Source organism: Heptranchias perlo, chromosome 5, assembly GCF_035084215.1.
Source record: "Heptranchias perlo isolate sHepPer1 chromosome 5, sHepPer1.hap1, whole genome shotgun sequence".
NCBI lineage: Eukaryota > Metazoa > Chordata > Chondrichthyes > Hexanchiformes > Hexanchidae > Heptranchias > Heptranchias perlo.
Genome location: NC_090329.1, coordinates 41971109 through 41988039, shown reverse-complemented (window position 1 = coordinate 41988039; position 16931 = coordinate 41971109). Strand labels below are relative to the sequence as shown.

Sequence of the window (16931 nt, the reverse complement as noted above, 5' to 3'; positions counted from 1 at the left end):
TTGACTAGTCTGTGGGACAGCTCTCCCAATTTTGGCACAAGTCCCCAGATGTTAGTGAGGAGGACTTTGCAGGGTCGACTGGGCTTGGTTTGCCTTTGTCGTGTCCGGTGCCTAGTGGTCTGATGCCGGGTGGTCCGGCCGGTTTTATTCTTATTGTGACTTTTTTTTAAGCAAGATTTTACAACTGAGTGGCTTGCTAGTACATTACAACATTGACTACACTTCAAAAATATTTTATTGACTGTTAAGCACTTTGGAACATCTTGAGGTATTAATAGGTATTATAAAATGCAATTTCTTTATTTATTTATTTCTTCTTTCTCTCTCTGGATAAGAAAGGGAATTGTCTGGGAAAATAGAAATTGGAATGAAACATTCTCTGTCCTTGCTGCCAGAATATATCACCAAGTGCTGTATATAAATGTGGCAAATGTGAGTCAGTAATTGCAGAGTGAAGACCTTGTGCAGATTCCTGGTCCCCAACAGCAGCTGCTATCAATTCTGAGCTGATGTATCCATGGTGGGACGATGAGAATGTGTGTGCCTTTTCCACTCCATTTAACTCAATTTAAAGCCACACAGATATGTAGGTTGAGCAGTTTCATAAATACAATCCCTTGCAGACTGCAACAGTGTTCTGTGGACAACATTTATTATAAAAAAGACATTAGAATTTTCCATTTTTGATAAGAAGCAAATACGAGAGCATTTTTCTTTACTCATTAGAAAAAAATGATCAAATGGACTGAAATATTTATAGTAAATTTGATGCAAAACCCTTTTTCATCCATGAATAGAACATCAAGAAATGAGAATATATACGTGAAAAACACATGCAGCTGTTGATGGTGTTGAAGCATCTTAAAGGAGAACTAGTTAACATCACCCTCAAAGAATTGAAGAATTGCTCACATACCAATTGGACTTATAGATAATAATCATCTGATTTAAACAAAAGCAGATTTCAGAAAGTCCCTGGAGATAAATAATTCCCCCTACATGTTGCAGTAACATTTCATTAGTTGCCATATACTCGTGATCGGTGTTTTTGGTTTAGTTTCATACTGCTTGAGCCAGGACCAATAAGTTTGCTTGTTCTGAAAGTTTAAAATCTCCCTGCCATTATCCGCTGGGTATGCCTTTTGTGGGCTGCCATGCTGCTGGTTTGGTGGAGTGTACTCAGTTGGAGCCCTAAAAAGAAAGCCCACTTCATCAGGGCTCTGCACCTGGCCAAACACATCCTGCACCTAGTCTTCTTTGTCTGGAGTAACAGTAACAGCTTATGCTGTTAAACGCCAAAACTTTAAGCACTCGGGGCTCAATTTTCACTTCTATCATCTGGCATTAAAGGGGCAGTAACGGCCTTACAGTAGGGTCGGTAGCCTTACTGCCCCGTAAAAGCCGATGAAGAGGCAGGCGACATTCTGAAAGAGGCCTACCTCTGGGCGCCCACCTGCCTCAGGTGCTAGGCCCCTCTTAATATGCAAATCAGGGTCCTAGGACCTTATTTGACATTTTAGGTTGGAACTGGTCAGAGCTGTGCCATGCACATTTCAACCAGTTCCATGAGTGATGGAGCCAAAGAGGCCCAGCTAAGGTAAGTTTGGAAATATTTTTCTGGGGCCCAGAGCAGCAGAAGCATTTCTCCTGGCCCCATTAAAATAATGTGGGTTGCTGCCGCCCAGGGACACCCACTTCCGCGATCACAGCCCCTCCCCTCTCATTTACCTTGCTGGTGGCCGGGGCGGACCAACATTGTAGGCGTCAATCCGGCCTGCTGCATCGAGATGTCTGTTAGGCACTCCGCAGCTCCCAGAGTCAATGTTAATGAGGCCAATGCCTCAAAAACGCAGCTGTCTCTTCGTCACAGGTATGGCCGACTGACCAGCACAGTCCAAAAGTCAAAATAGACCCTCATTCTCAGAGAAGCAGAAACAGAAGGGTGACACATCACTGCACCCTAATTAATAATAATATTGCACCAAATATGTCGCTCAGTGAAAGTAAATGAGAGTCAAGCCCTCGCAAAGTGTTCATGCCGTAGATTCTCACTAAACTGTCGCTGCTGATGAAGAAGCCAGAGGTGTAGTCTTTCAGTGTGAATAACCAACTATTATCCCCCCTCACTGTTATCTCCATAGCAACGGGGCTCGCTGCACAGCACAAGCCTCAAACTATATAAACACAAACACAACACCTTAAGGAAAAATTATCACTGACTTTCTTTGATTCAATTAGACGTGAATATTTTTCAGTCTACTCCACAAACTGTACCACTGGCCCATCTCAGCAATACTCAGGATGCACTTACACTGCATCCTGGGGTCTGCTACAACTAGGAATTCCAGCCGTGCCAAGGAGAGAGCTGTGCATATTCCTGGAGTACGATTTACCTGGGAGGTGGACAGGACTTCAGCAGCATTAACTTCTCTCATGAGGAACCTGATCTCCTCACCTGGCATCACTACCACCTGCTGCAGATGGAGAGAGATATGCGAGTAAGAGCAAACATACTCAACCAATCTCTGTGTGGGGTTTGCATTTAAAAATATACATTATTTCAAGTTGATTTTCCAGCTTGTTTTGGGTGTTGCAGAACAGATAAAGCAGGAAAGGAAAAGAATTGCAGAGCACTTCAAAGTTACAGGAACATGCACCAAAGAAGTGTCAAAATCAAAATTTCCTGGAAGAGCATGCCTCCAGCTCCCCCTGGAAAATAGATCTTGCACTACCAGAACTTTTCTCCCCCCTTCAAACATTTCTAAATTCACCACTGCAAAACTTGTACTTTTCTGTACTTTAGCTTTCCCCCACCCTAAATAATACAACTGTTGGCATATTGGGTATAACTACAGTTTAAGTAATGACAAATTCACATCCCACTCCACTCCTTTTGTAACTAATTCTTATCACATGTCTGTAATGTCTGGTTGTGTCTCATGCAAACTACAGAACAGAAATAGCATCAATTTCTGTTTTTCTTTGAAAGTCGGCATGCAACATAATTAACTTTTATTCTTCAAAACCAGTCTTACTGTCATATTGGCATAAGACTTGACACAAACCTGTGTGCATTTACTTTTGATACTGTCTTCTGGGATTGTGAGGATCATGCATTCCTCTCTAAATCATGTTGATGTTGCTCCATCTTATAAATAGTCTGTTTCTTAAACTTTTGTCTGCAGACTTCTGGTCAAGAAACTAACCTTTCTGTGGACGTATTCGTAATGTGAAATCATTTCAATCTCTTGTCCATTTCTGAATAAGTACTTGTGGTTAGTTTGATGACATTTACTGTTCTATTCTGGGCCTTACTGTTTTATGCCTAATTTATGTGGTCTGTAGACCAATCCATCATCAATAGCTTCCAAGCAACACACTTCTGCTTGGGTTAGGCTCTATTATTCCATTGCATATATTTTTGTTTCTAGAACTTTAGTACTTGTTACCAATTAAAGTAGAGTCTCATTAATACTGATGTAGTAAAGTTGCGGAAACAGCATGGTATGTAAACACAACAGAGCAAATCATTAGTCCGAATTTAAGATATCTTGACTGATGACCAATTTCACTCCACAAACTAATTAATTTGTACCTATACAGATGTAGTGCTATGAATATGTTCAGCAGGGGATATGCTTATTTAATTAATATTTAATTTGTGCAAGGCGTATTTAACTGGCTGGTATTTAACTGACTGGCTTGCAACGCAGAAATTTGAAATTTGCAATATAAACAAGTCACCACTCAACAACATCCAACGTCTGCCATGCTTTATAATAATGCTGTTTGAAGAGTTTAAACAGCGTGATCTTCATATTGAAACTTCCCTATGAAGATTAAACTTTGCAAGGTTTTCAAAAGCAATGCTCTTGAAAATATTGTATGGAGTTGCAGGTTATTGGAATGTTAAATAATCCATCACTTGGGCAATCGTGTGGGCTGTCGGTATGAACTGATACTACAGTTTTAATGTGAATACACACAAGTCCAGTAACTATATAATATCTGATACAGACACAAATATACAGTTTGACAGACATGAATGATATGAGCCTGAAAATGACTATGATTGGTGTTATTATACAAATGCTTAATACGCTTTATCAAATTCCTTCTCTTTTTTTTAAAAAACAGAAGTATTGACTTATTCATTTAAAATGGGCTAATGTACCGGTGAAAAAGCAGAGAAAGGAATTTAATATGAACACATTAAGCAATTGTACGATAACATAAAATTAATTGGAGTGTAATTTTCAACTTTACTGCCTGGGCAGTAACCTGGCAGGGTGAAACAGATCGCCTGCCTGTTGTAGAACCAGCCCAGTTTTCATTTCCATTGATTTCAATGGGATAGTGATCCACTCGACCTGGTTACCACCCAAGCAGTGAAAGTGAAAATTCCCCCCATTGTGTTTTGGTTTCATAGGCTATCAGTATTAACAGCGTTTGACCATAGTCCTGGGTTGAAACCCTGACTTACAACACACACCTCCAGTCAGAAGGAAATACTAGTGTAGTGATTTAATATCATGACTACACTGCTCTTGCTCCACACCTAGAAGAATAAAGCTCTGGAGTAATCTGTTTGTTGCAGCGTGTGCCTGTACTCCGGGTAAGTCACTCCTAATGTGTGTGAGAATATTGTTTTGGTGTCACTAGAAACCCAAGTAAGGTTCCATTATCTCTACCATGAACTTCTTCATTTAGTTGGATTTATTTAAAAAACTGACTTTAAACAAAGTTTGGTGTTTATCAAAGTGAGTGTACTGCATGTTCATCAGTGACGATATTTACACTGTTGTTAAAAAATGTATCATTAGCAATTAAGAGCTAAATTATTATTTTAAAAACTTCCAAATGCAAATGATCTTTATATCGAAGGAACAAGAGAAAGACCCAAAATATGCAATTGCAACAGGTTTCTAATTTCAACTGTTAAACCAAATGTTGGAGTTGTGGGTCAGTGGTGCCAGGCCAGGAGATTAGAATAGTGATACATTAAAAATCATTGTTCTAATGTCAAGGCATCTTTCTTACAATAGTTTCTTACTGCTATAGTCAAGGTGCCTTTTCTTTAATTATCTTCCCACCCACTCTAGCCCTGAATCCCCGTTTTTCTGCAGTTTCTCCCCCCATCATTCAAGGCTGAGTTAGACAAATTTTTGATCAGCAAGGGAGTCAAAGGATATGGGGAAAGGGCGGGAAAGTGGAGTTGAGGTAAAAATCAGATCAGCCATGATCTCATTAAATGGCGGAGCAGGCTCGAGTGGCCGAATGGCCTACTCCGCTCCTATCTCTTATGGTCTTATCTCTCCCAATGCCCTCTCCAAGCTCATCTGATCCCCAGGACCCAGATCCTGCTCACTTGATTTCCCCAAGGATTTATCCTTAGTCCCTCTTCTTCATTATTTACACATTGCCCCACAGTAACATCTTCTGGAGGCACAGGGTCAGCTTTCACATTGATGCTGATGACACTCAGCTCTACCTTTCTATTACCCCTCTTAACTCCTCAATGGACTCTGTGCTGTCAGAGTCCTTGACTACCATTAAGTCATAGATAAATCATAACTTTCTCCAACTCAACATCAGGAAGATCCATCATCTTCAGCCCTCACCACAGACTCTGCTTTCTTGCCTCAGGACTCCAACTCCATCCTGGCCACTGTCTTAGGATGAGCCAGCCTGTTCAAAGCTTTGTTTCTATAAAATCCTGAGCTAAGCTTTAAACACAATATTCCACCATCACCAAGACCTCTTACTTTCACCTCCACAACATTTCCCATCACTGCCCCTCCCTTAGTCCCTGGTTCACTGAAAATCTTACACATGCCTTTGTCACCTCCAGACTCAAGTACTCTAATGTTTTCTATAGTGGTCTCCCATCAACCACCCTCTATAAACTCCAATTCCAAACTCTGTCACAAGTATCTTGTCCCACACACCCATTGCCCTTGTCCTCACTGCCATGCATTGGCTCCCATTCCCCCAACACATTAACTTTAAAATCTTCATCCTCATCTTTAAATTGGTTCTCTCCAACCTACCTCTGCAACCTTCTCCAGCCCCATAACACCACCTGAAAACTCTGTTCCTCTCCTTCTGGCCTTCTGTGCATCCCCCTTCCTTCACCCCACCATTGGTGACCGAACCTTCAGCCACCTTCATCCTACTTTTGAGAACTTCCACCCTAAACCACTCCACTTTTAATAACTCCCACAAAACCCATTTTTGACTATGGCCACTCCTCCCAATCACTCCCTTCCTGACTTGGTGTTCATTTCCTTTCACCTATTGGTGAAGGAGCTTGGGACATTTCTTTACATTAAAGGTGCTATATAATTGCAAGTCAACAGCTGTTGAGTGAATGGGTTCTTATTATTGAAAATAACGTGAAGGGCTGAAAGCCATTGAAAAGATCTCTTAAAAAACTATTTTTGTTGGTGCGAAGCTGTTTTTAATTATGACAAGATTTGTTTTTGAGATCTCACAGCACAGGCTATGACAGTTTTCAGCAACCATAGGAAACTTTGTATTTCTCTGCATCTGTTACGTCACCATCATAATCCTCTCAGATAATATTGCAACATTGCTTGGCATCTGTAGCTGGGTTATATTCCTTTCAGATTTCCTTTTTAAATAAGTTGTGTTGCAGACCAAGTTTCTGCTCCCCAAATACATCCATGCTATAATGACTCAAAACTGCATGGGCTTAAGTAAAACTGCCTCTGTTGTTTTATCTTTAGTGAACATGAAAAAGCACATAACTACCCTTAATTTAGTAGTTTGCTGTTCTTGAAAAGTTAGGGTGCAAACACGGCCAATAATTGCATGATTTTGCCAGCAGGCGGTTGTCTTTCAGAGATTTCAGTTAAGGCTGCCTCTTGACCATAAGGTTTTGGGTCTAGCTGAATTTTTGAAAGGTCTGCATCCAATGAAATTTGGATGGTAGCTCATTTAGATGGGCCTGGTGAGTGCCCGTGCCACTACAGGTGCATCTCAGTTGCCCACCTGCTCCGTGCTGTCGGAAACTCTGGCAACTGCTAACAAACTGCCTCCTTTGGCCCTCTCTCTAAGGAGGCTGAAACTAAAACTAAAACTCCCTTCTGCCAGCTGGTATACTTCATCTGACTCAGCATACTGGCCTGATATTGCAGGTTCCTTACGAGCAAGAGAAGCAGGAACTTCTAGCATAAGGAGACCAAGCCACCAGCCTCACCCCTTCTGACATGGTTGGCCTTTTAAAGGGTGGGCAGAGGCACAGCCTTACAAGGCCAAGCGAGAGTTCCGAAATGTAGTTGGAATCCAGTGTATCCAGGTCCGGTCCTTTTTGTGAGCCATTCTGCCACACCAGAGTTAGGGTCCTGTGTGTCTTGCAGGGCCTGTTTCCGATTTTCAAATGCCCCAATGGTTAACAAAGGTTAGCCGGACAGTTACACTTTAAGCATAGTGTTTAGTTTTCATTGGAATACCAAGCTTAAAGAAGAGCGATCAATTGGTTAGATTGCCTGGAGCATAGCACAATGTGGCACTAACCGGCAGGAAGCCCCCAGTACTTAGTTGAATGTGGAGCCAGGAGGAGCGGGAGTGCTCCTCCTGACCCCACATTGAAAGAACATGGACAACTGCTGGCAGATGCTAAGCTCCCGCCAATTGCTGCTGCTACCAATCTGCTCCGAGGCCCACAATCTCTCCACCCCCCAAAGGCCCATGATCTATACCCCTTCCCCCATCCGAGGCCTGATCTTTCCTCCTGAAGCCCAAATTCCTCTCCCATCCCCTCCCCCCCCATTCTTCACTTACCGGAGGGCCTCCAAAACATGCGACGTGGCCTAATCTTGGTTCACATCACCGGCTGGATGTTGATGAGCCCAGGGGCAAGTTCTATCCAGTCTCATATTCAGCAATATTGGGCATTTAAGACCTTGAGTCAGGTTTCATCAACAATAATGAGTAACCTGCTAACCGATATAAGTAGAGAATCTTGAAGAAACAAAGGTTAGCCAGACAGTTTCAGTTTAAGCATAGTGTTTAGTTTTTATTGGAATACCAAGCTTAAAGAAGAGAGATCAATTGGTCAGATTGCCTGGAGCAAAGATTTAGTTGTGACATAAGAACATAAGAAATAGGAGCAGGAGAAGGCCATACAGCCTCTCGAGTCTGCTCTGCCGTTCAATTTTTCCTCACCTTGGTCCTAAATGGCCGACCCCTTATCTTGAGACTATAACCCCTAGTTCTAGACTCTCCAGCCAGGGGAAACAGCCTCCCAGCATCAACCCTGTCAAGCCTTCTCATTCTTCTAAACTCCAGAGAATATAGGCCCATTCTACTCAATCTCTCCTCATAGGACAACCCTCTCATCTCAGGAATCAATCTAGTGAAACTTCATTGCACCCCCTCCTTAGGTAAGGAGGCCAATACTGTACACAGTACTCCAGGTGTGGTCTCACCAGAGCCCTATATAATCGCAGCAAGACCTTGACAAGTTAAGGTATTCAAGTTGGTGCACTATGCATTAAAAGTTAGTACAAAAAAAATGAAATTGGGACAAGATTTCCTCTGTAAACGAAAAAAGAAAGAGAAGACTGATACATAAATGCAGAAACTAAAAGGAGAACACCAGAACAGAACTACCAGTGAATTAATAAAAAGGGAAGACTGCAAACGAACCACAGAGGAGATGGAAACTAAAGACATACTTCAATCAGGGAGCTTAGTTCCTGTCTTTGCTAATTTAAGCAAAGAAGTTGACTACCCCATCCCTTTTCACTCACATCTACTTTTCATTAAAATTAGCAATCAGAAATTTTAGTGCCAAAGAGACTAAACTGATTCTATACACCAGTTAATCTCTCCATTGATCAAACAGTTTGTATTGATGTCATCCAAGTTACAGCACTAATACTGAAAGTAAATGACTATTACCATGTTATCAAGGCATTGTACATAACTTTTATCCCCTAGGGCACAAAACTAGTGAGCTTGTAATACAATAATGGATTTTCTGTTGTTACCAACATGCTGGTCCAGATGCCCCAGCAGAATTCTAATCCATATCATTAACCCCTTGAAAGCTAATCATAGCATTTTTAACATATATTACACTAAAGATCCCCATGGAAGCACAGTCAGAAATCCCAAAATATGACAGCAGCAAATTTAAAACGGTGCACACTCCTTCAAAATAATGAAGCCCCTGTCCCTGTTCCCGCCCCCGTCCCTGTCTATTACTGCAGGTATTTCTAGGGAAGTAGCTTGGGTGCAGACTCCCCCAGAAAATGTTGATTTGTTTAAATTAAGAATGATACATTCTGGCAGACAAGCACTGTCCTATTATCTCAGTTTAGCCCTTACCCTCCATTTTACACTGACCCTCTTCTCTCCTTCCCTTCCAATCCACACTGTCACTCTTCTCCCCTTTCCCCAGTTGATGCAGGAACTCTTCTGCCACATCTCCCCCTCTCTGTTCATGCTGGCACATTTCTCCCTTTGCTGAGTTCACGTTGGCACTCTTCTCCCTTCCTCCCAGTTCTCACTAGCGCTCCTCTCCGCTTTTTTGTTCCATCGCACTGTTCAAGGGCCTCTGCTTGGCACCCACCAGATTTAGCATACCTGAGGTGTGCTGTACCTGATGCAGAATCAGTACACTCAAATTTCATAGCCCAGGCCATGCACAGTCCTGGCACAAGCCCACTCCTGGTCATGCTGGGTTTGGTGAATGAAACAGAGCTGCAGGCCTCATGCTTCTGGGTGTCAGCATCGGAAAGCTGCAGTCAGATGGCCCCGAGGCCCAAAGATCCTCCTCGGGAGGGTGATAATACTTAAATTACTTTCCGTCTTCCTGTTTCTTCAGGGTGCTCTTAGCACCCCACAGATCCTCTAGTGTGTGGAGGGATCTGGTGCATGTTCTACCATTGGCTTTTTTGTAGCACCCCACTGTTTGGACACCTAATGGTATGGTCATAGGAAAATAAGTTGGGTGGAGCAAGAACACCCTTTTCTGCCTCCCTAGCATTGTTGCAACGATTTTGGGAACTTGCACCAATCCTGGGGCCATGTAGGGGTGGTGGAGGCCTGATGTAGTGGGCATCTGTCCTCATTTGCTCTTTGCTGTGGCTGGAAACTGAGCATTCCCTAAGATCAACACAAAGGAAAATTTCCCCTCACATGATTTTATGCTCTGTTACTGACTGAAATTACCAACAAATACTACATGGTGCCAGAATTGGAAGTAACTCTGATACTATCAGAACATTTTTAAAAGAGATACACAAGAAAATAAGAATATTTGAATTCAGGAAAGGTAGCTTCCTACAGCTCCATTTGCTTTTCAGCTAGGTACTCCAAAATGATCAAATACACATCTCCTTTTGTTTTACTCTCATCTATCCCACTCTGTGAGATTCAATCAGCTGAAAAGCTATTTCAAATGTGAAGTACTGGAAATGTAGCCACTCCAGAGTTCTGTGAAGCTATTATTCAAAATGTACAATTCTCAGCAAAATTAGAGATGGCAGGTAATCAAGTCAGTGATGGGAAAGGCTTTAAACGAATTTGGAATGATAAAAAAGATTGCAACATGTCTCATTAAACAGTCAAAAGATGTGAGAATCACTACACTAATTACCAGTATGGGTAGAGAAGGACTGAAAATACTTCATGGTCTTCGTTTTGAGACAGATGAAGACAAGACTTATATAAAAGTTGTTTTTAGCAAAATTAATGAAAAATGTGAACATTATATATTCAATAATCGGAACCAGCATTCCATTGAAACAATAGTACACAGGAAGTCTCTGCACCTTACCTGGAAAATGTAACTATGGGGCTTTGGAAAAAAGCTTAAATAGAATATATTCAGAATTGTTATTGGGATACAGAACAATGATACTGGAAAGAGACTTTTACAAGAGCCAGAAATATCATGGAAAACTTGCACTGATACATGTAAAGCTAGTGAATTGATAGCAAAGCAACTGAAAAAAATAAGGATTCAGAAAGAAGTGCAAAATTTTATAAGGAAAGAGAAGAAAGTGACTCCAGCTGTGAAGCCCAGGAAATTTTGAAAAGCTCCTGAAATTAACAGTAAATGCTGTGGACAATGACATGTCTAAAAGAAGGAGTCTTGCTTAGAGTTACAAATGCAGAGAATTCCACCATTTCTCAGCTTAGTTCCCAAGTTCCAAACATAACAAAGGCAAACAGTAGCTGCATACTGCAGGTAAAGCTACTCATGACTCAGACGAAGGTCAGATTCTCTCACTTAATTTTGATGGATCTATAGAAAACCAATAGACCAACAAATTGTAAGTCAATATACTTAGAAACAACAAGCTGGTCAGATTTCAGCTGCTGTGCTACTGTCAATGCTCTACTTCAGAATGTATACCTGAGACTGTTTATTGATCTAAATGGCAGAGAAATTCAGGCTACTAAGATAAACAAAGCAGAAGTGAAGCTATTGTAGTCACTGTTACAAAACCCCCCAAGAACAACAAGCAGTGTAGCAATGAGATCAAATAGCACCAAGTGGATGTTGGATCGAGGTGCTAGAGTTTTTCAACATATGTAATTTTGCAATGGTGAATCATGAGACATTATGATGATGGAGGATTCATTAAAACTCACTAAAAAGTTGTACCAGGGCATCTTCAAATGAAAGGCAATGTTAGAAAGTAGTCTGTACCTACAAAGTGATTCCAAGGTCAAACCTACACAATTCCCAGCCAAGAAACTACCTCTAAGTGAAAAGGGACTTTTCAAGAAGCACATTAATGAATCTGTTGATTGAAAAGTTATTTCACTGATGTGGTATCCTAAATGACTGGCTCTCTTCAATGGTGGTGAAGGGGAATGATAAAGTGTTCCTGTGCTTTGATCCAAAGGCACTTAACAAAAGCCCTCAAACGTAATCACTAACCACTTTGAACCACAGATGATGTTCCGTCTGAACTAGTGAAAGCGAAATGCTCATGGTTATGGATTCAAGGAATGGATTCTGGCATACTGCAGTAGATGAATACTCAAGTGTGCAGACTACCTTTTCAACACCATTTGGAAGATAGCTATAGTTATGTATGCCTTTTGGAATCTTTCAGCTAAGAAATTTCACAGAAGACTTCATGAGGCACTGGAAAATCTGGAAGGAGTCACTGTTGTGGCAGATTGCAAATGTCAGTGGTACAGATGAACAGGACCATAACTGGAAATTGGAAGCCCCGCTGAAGCAACGTTAACAACAATGTATCTAACGGAACAAAGATAATATGCAGTTCAAGGAAGGGGAACTGAAATATGTGGGTCATAGGCTCTCATAAAATGGATTAAAAGCAGATCCTGTTAAAGTTGAATCACTGTTAACGATACCTTCTCCTACTGACAAAAAAGATATGCAGAGAATTCTTGGAATGACAAACCATCTGAAACAGTTTGTTCTAAAGTTATCTGATGTAACTGCTTCTCTTTGCAACCTAAGGAAAAAGTTAACTTTACTTAGGATTGTTACCAAAAGAAGTGTCTGGGTAAAGTTGACAAGATTATCTTTCAAACACCAGCACTAAAATACTTTGATATCAATAGGAATGTCATTTTCAGTGCTACTCGTCAGAAAGAAGACGGTGAGCATACCTCGTGCTATGAGGTCCACCTGTGGCTTACTTTTCAAAGGAACCAAAAATCCCCGGACCTTCCCACACTTCAGGACCTGGATATGTAGAGTCCCAAGAGTTTTTTTGTGACCTTGTAAGGGCGGAGCTTCCACCCAAGCCAAACAAGGCCATCATAAAGACTGCGGCTGGGGAAGGGGACTCCCAAGCCCACAGCTTCCTCGCCCCCAACCTGCCAATCTGCCTAGCGGTGCAGTGGCACCTGTAAGTCCAGATCAGTGAGGCATAGCAACCAATAAAGTGACAGTTGTGGGGCCCACCTGGGAGTCCAGGCCTAGTTTGTGGTCTGGACCTCCCAAGGGTCACATGTGATATTTCCAGGGGGCATTAAGAATCAACTCCCAATATGGGATTGGAGTCACATGTTAGTCAGACTGAGTAGAGTTGACTGGTTCCCTTTTCTGAATGACATTAGTGAATCAGTTGGGTTTTTAACAACAAAACAGCAGCTTTTATGGTTTTTTTTTTCTAGTGCTAGCATACAAATGACCAGATTTTTTGAATTCACAATTTGCCATGGGGGGGATTTTATTTCAGGACTCTGGGCTGACTCGTCCAGTACCGGAACCACTGGGTTACCATACCCGTAAGACCAGAAAGGTTGACAACAAGGAAGTCATGTCAATTGATGCATACTTGGAAATACAAAAAAGAGATCAAAACCATCAAAATGCCACTGTATTTATCCCATCTGAGGGTGGAATAACCAAGATTAAGCAAGCTACTGGAGTAGATGAAGAACTGAATTGTTGAGAATGACAATACGCAAAGGATAGCCTGACAAGACAGAACGTGCCATCTGTGTATTTCAACATTAAAGATGAACTCAGGATACAAGGTGGACTGATATTCTTAGGAGATTGAGTAATTATACCACTCCATGTGAGATGAGACGAAATACAGAATACACTACAGCCACAGCAGAGTTCAAGATTGTCTTAGGAGAGCTAGAGAAATGACTTCCTAGCCTCTAATAAACAAGATCAGAGACATGCATATCAAGCTAAACAGCAAAAGGAACTGTTTATTAATAACCAATGCCACAAAGGCCCTGACAGAAAATAGGGCGTGATCTGTTTGAAGTGGATGAAAGAGATTATGTCATACATCTTATTACTCTGATTTCACTGAAAAAGACAGACTGTATAATTAAAAAGGGAAAGAACTCATAGCCAAGATAAAAGGTTAGTTTGCCATGACATACCAAATGACACTATATTAGATAATCACCATTTAACTTGAGGGAATCCCATCAGTTTGCACAATTTAGGAGAAACTGGAGACACCCGAGGAAAACAGAACCATCATTTGTGGAGGGACCCGAGAGTCCGGTTACACTCTCCAAACCACAATTGGAACTTCCCAGCCAAACCACACCAAACAACAGCCACAACAGCAGAGGACAACAGAAGTGTGTGGTAGGTAATCAACAAAGCAGTGAGCCAGTTTAGTAATCACAACCTCCGGTGGAAAAGAATCCCAACACTTTGAGAAATAACCCCACTACCCGAACAAAAGGTGGGGGGAGGGGGGTCAATCTTCCTCTGTCTTTTGTCCAGGCAAAGGGAGTACAGGAAAATCAGCCCTTGAGTGCTAAAGTAGTGCAAAAACCACCTAACAATTTTATCCATCAGTGATTTTTATGAACGGTCAATACTGCAACTGTTTGACTTTATAAATGATATTAGAGATGGTCGTCATTGTTGAAGTGTTCTTATTTTATAGTTCATATGCTTTTGAGGAGGGACATGTTTCGATATTGTTAGAACTTTGTAGCCCCAGTTAAATAGTTATGTCTTCAGGATGTCCTACAGCACTTTACAAATAACGGGTAACTTTTGAAGTGCAGTCACTGTTACGAAGGCAAATATTGCTACAAATTTGCAAACAGCAAAGTCCCACAAACAGTAAAAGAGATAAATGACGAGATAATCCATTGTGGTAGTGTTCGTTGAGGGAAGAATCTTGGCTAGGACATTAGGGGTGGAACTTTCATTTTGATGGAGGCGTAAAATGGGCCATATTGGATCAGCCGCTTGTTTTACACATCACACAATTTTCGTTTCCATTGACTTCAAGTTGCCCGAAGTTGAAAGCTCCTCTTCATGAAAGCTCCCTGCTTGCCTAGGAATAGTGCCATAGGATCTTTTACATCCACCTGAACAAGCAGACAGGGCATTGGTTTAACTGAAAGATGAAATAAGCAAAAACGATTCCTTCTGACCTCCAAATGTTTGTAATGATAAACAGCTGCATGAAGTTAGTTGAAATTGGCTGATCACTAAAGAACATATATTTTGAAACTCTGAAGTTTTTTCTAACTTGTTACTGACTGAAAAGTACAGTTGACACATAAATTACGCCATTACTTCCATTGTCAAAATGATAATTTCAATTTCGATTCTGTCATTAAGTTGATTGCAGTTAGAATTGTGCTTCTAATTCTTGAAACTGAGTTTTATTGTTAGGATTGTGATAAATGCATTGTATATCATAATTTGCGAGTTTGCGGGGTCAGCTCTGGTGGGCACTGATGGCTGCGATCCTGACCTTAGGATCTTAATGACTTCACACCACATCGCTAGGAAGACTCCTCATTTCATGGGTCAGATGTCCTTTAAGGAAGGAAACCTGCTGTGCTTACCCAGTCTGGCCTACATGTGACTCCAGACCCACAGCAATGTGGTTGATTCTTAATTGCCCTCTGAAATGGCCTGGCAAGCCACTCAGTTGTAAAATCTCACTAAAAAAAGTCACAATAAGAATAAAACCAGACGGACCACCCGGCATCGGACCACTAGGCACCGGACACGACAATGGCAAACCAAGCCCAGTCGACCCTGCAAAGTCCTCCTCACTAACATCTGGGGACTTGTGCCAAAATTGGGAGAGCTGTCCCACAGACTAGTCAAGCAACAGCCTGACATAGCCATACTCACAGAATCATACCTATCAGCCAATGTCCCAGAATCTTCTATCACTATCGCTGGGTATGTCCTGACCCACCGGCAGGACAGACCCACCAGAGGTGGCGGTACAGTGATATACAGTCAGGAGGGAGTGGCCCTGGGAGTACTCAACATTGACTCTGGACCCCATGAAATCTCATGGCATCAGGTCAAACATGGGCAAGGAAACCTCCTGCTGATTACTACCTACCGCCCTCCCTCAGCTTATGAATCAGTCCTCCTCCATGTTGAACACCACTTGGAGGAAGCACTGAGGGTAGCAAGGGCACAGAATGTACTCTGGTGGGGGACTTCAATGTCCATCACCAACAGTGGCTCGGTAGCACCACTACTGACCGAGTTGGCCAAGTCCTAAAGGACATAGCTGCCAGACTGGGCCTGCGGCAAGTGGTGAGCGAACCAACACGAGGGAAAAACTTACTTGACCTCGTCCTCACCAATCTACCTGTCGCAAATGCATCTGTCCATGACATTATTGGTAGGAGTGACCACTGCACAGTCCTCGTGGAGATGAAGTCCCGTCTTCGCACTGAGGACACCATCCAACGTGTTGTGTGACACTACCACCGTGCTAAATGGGATAGATTCAGAACAGATCGAGCAGCTCAAAACTGGGCATCCATGAGGCGCTGTGGGCCATCAGCAGCAGCAGAATTGTATTCCAGCACAATCTGTAACCTCATGGCCCGGCATATTCCTCACTCTAGCATTACCAACAAGCCAGGGGATCAACCCTAGTTCAACGAGGAGTGTAGATGAGCAGGCCAGGAGCAGCACCAGGCGTAACTAAAAATGAGGTGCCAACCTGGTGAAGCTACAACTCAGGACTACACACATGCTAAACAGCGGAAGCAACATGCTATAGACAGAACTAAGCGATTCCACAACCAACGGATCAGATCAAAGCTCTGCAGTCCTGCCACATCCAGTCGTGAATGGTGGTGGACAATTAAACAACTGACGGGACGAGGAGGCTCTGTAAACATCCCCATCCTCAACGATGGCGGAGTCCAGCACGTGAGTGCAAAGGAGAAGGCTGAAGCGTTTGCAACCATCTTCAGCCAGAAGTGCCGAGTGGATGATCCATCTCGGCCAACTCCCGATATCCCCACCATCACAGAAGCCAGTCTTCAGCCAATTCGATTCACTCCACGTGATATCAAGAAATGGCTGAGTGCACTGGATACAGCAAAGGCTATGGGCCCCAACAACATCCTGGCTATAGTGCTGAAGACTTGTGCTCCAGAACTAGCAGCGCCTCTAGCCAAGCTGTTCCAGTACAGCTACAACACTG

The 16931-nt window shown here is 42.3% G+C and overlaps 1 long non-coding RNA gene across 1 annotated transcript in view; it reads right to left on the bottom strand.

The window, feature by feature from the left end:
- Window positions 1–355: 355 nt before the first annotated feature.
- The window catches only part of LOC137321362 (uncharacterized), a 54519-nt gene continuing 37943 nt past the window's right edge, over window positions 356–16931 (bottom strand). The window contains exon 3 of the long non-coding RNA XR_010962792.1: window positions 356–637. This is a non-coding gene — a long non-coding RNA (uncharacterized lncRNA). The remainder of the gene's footprint in view (window positions 638–16931) is intronic.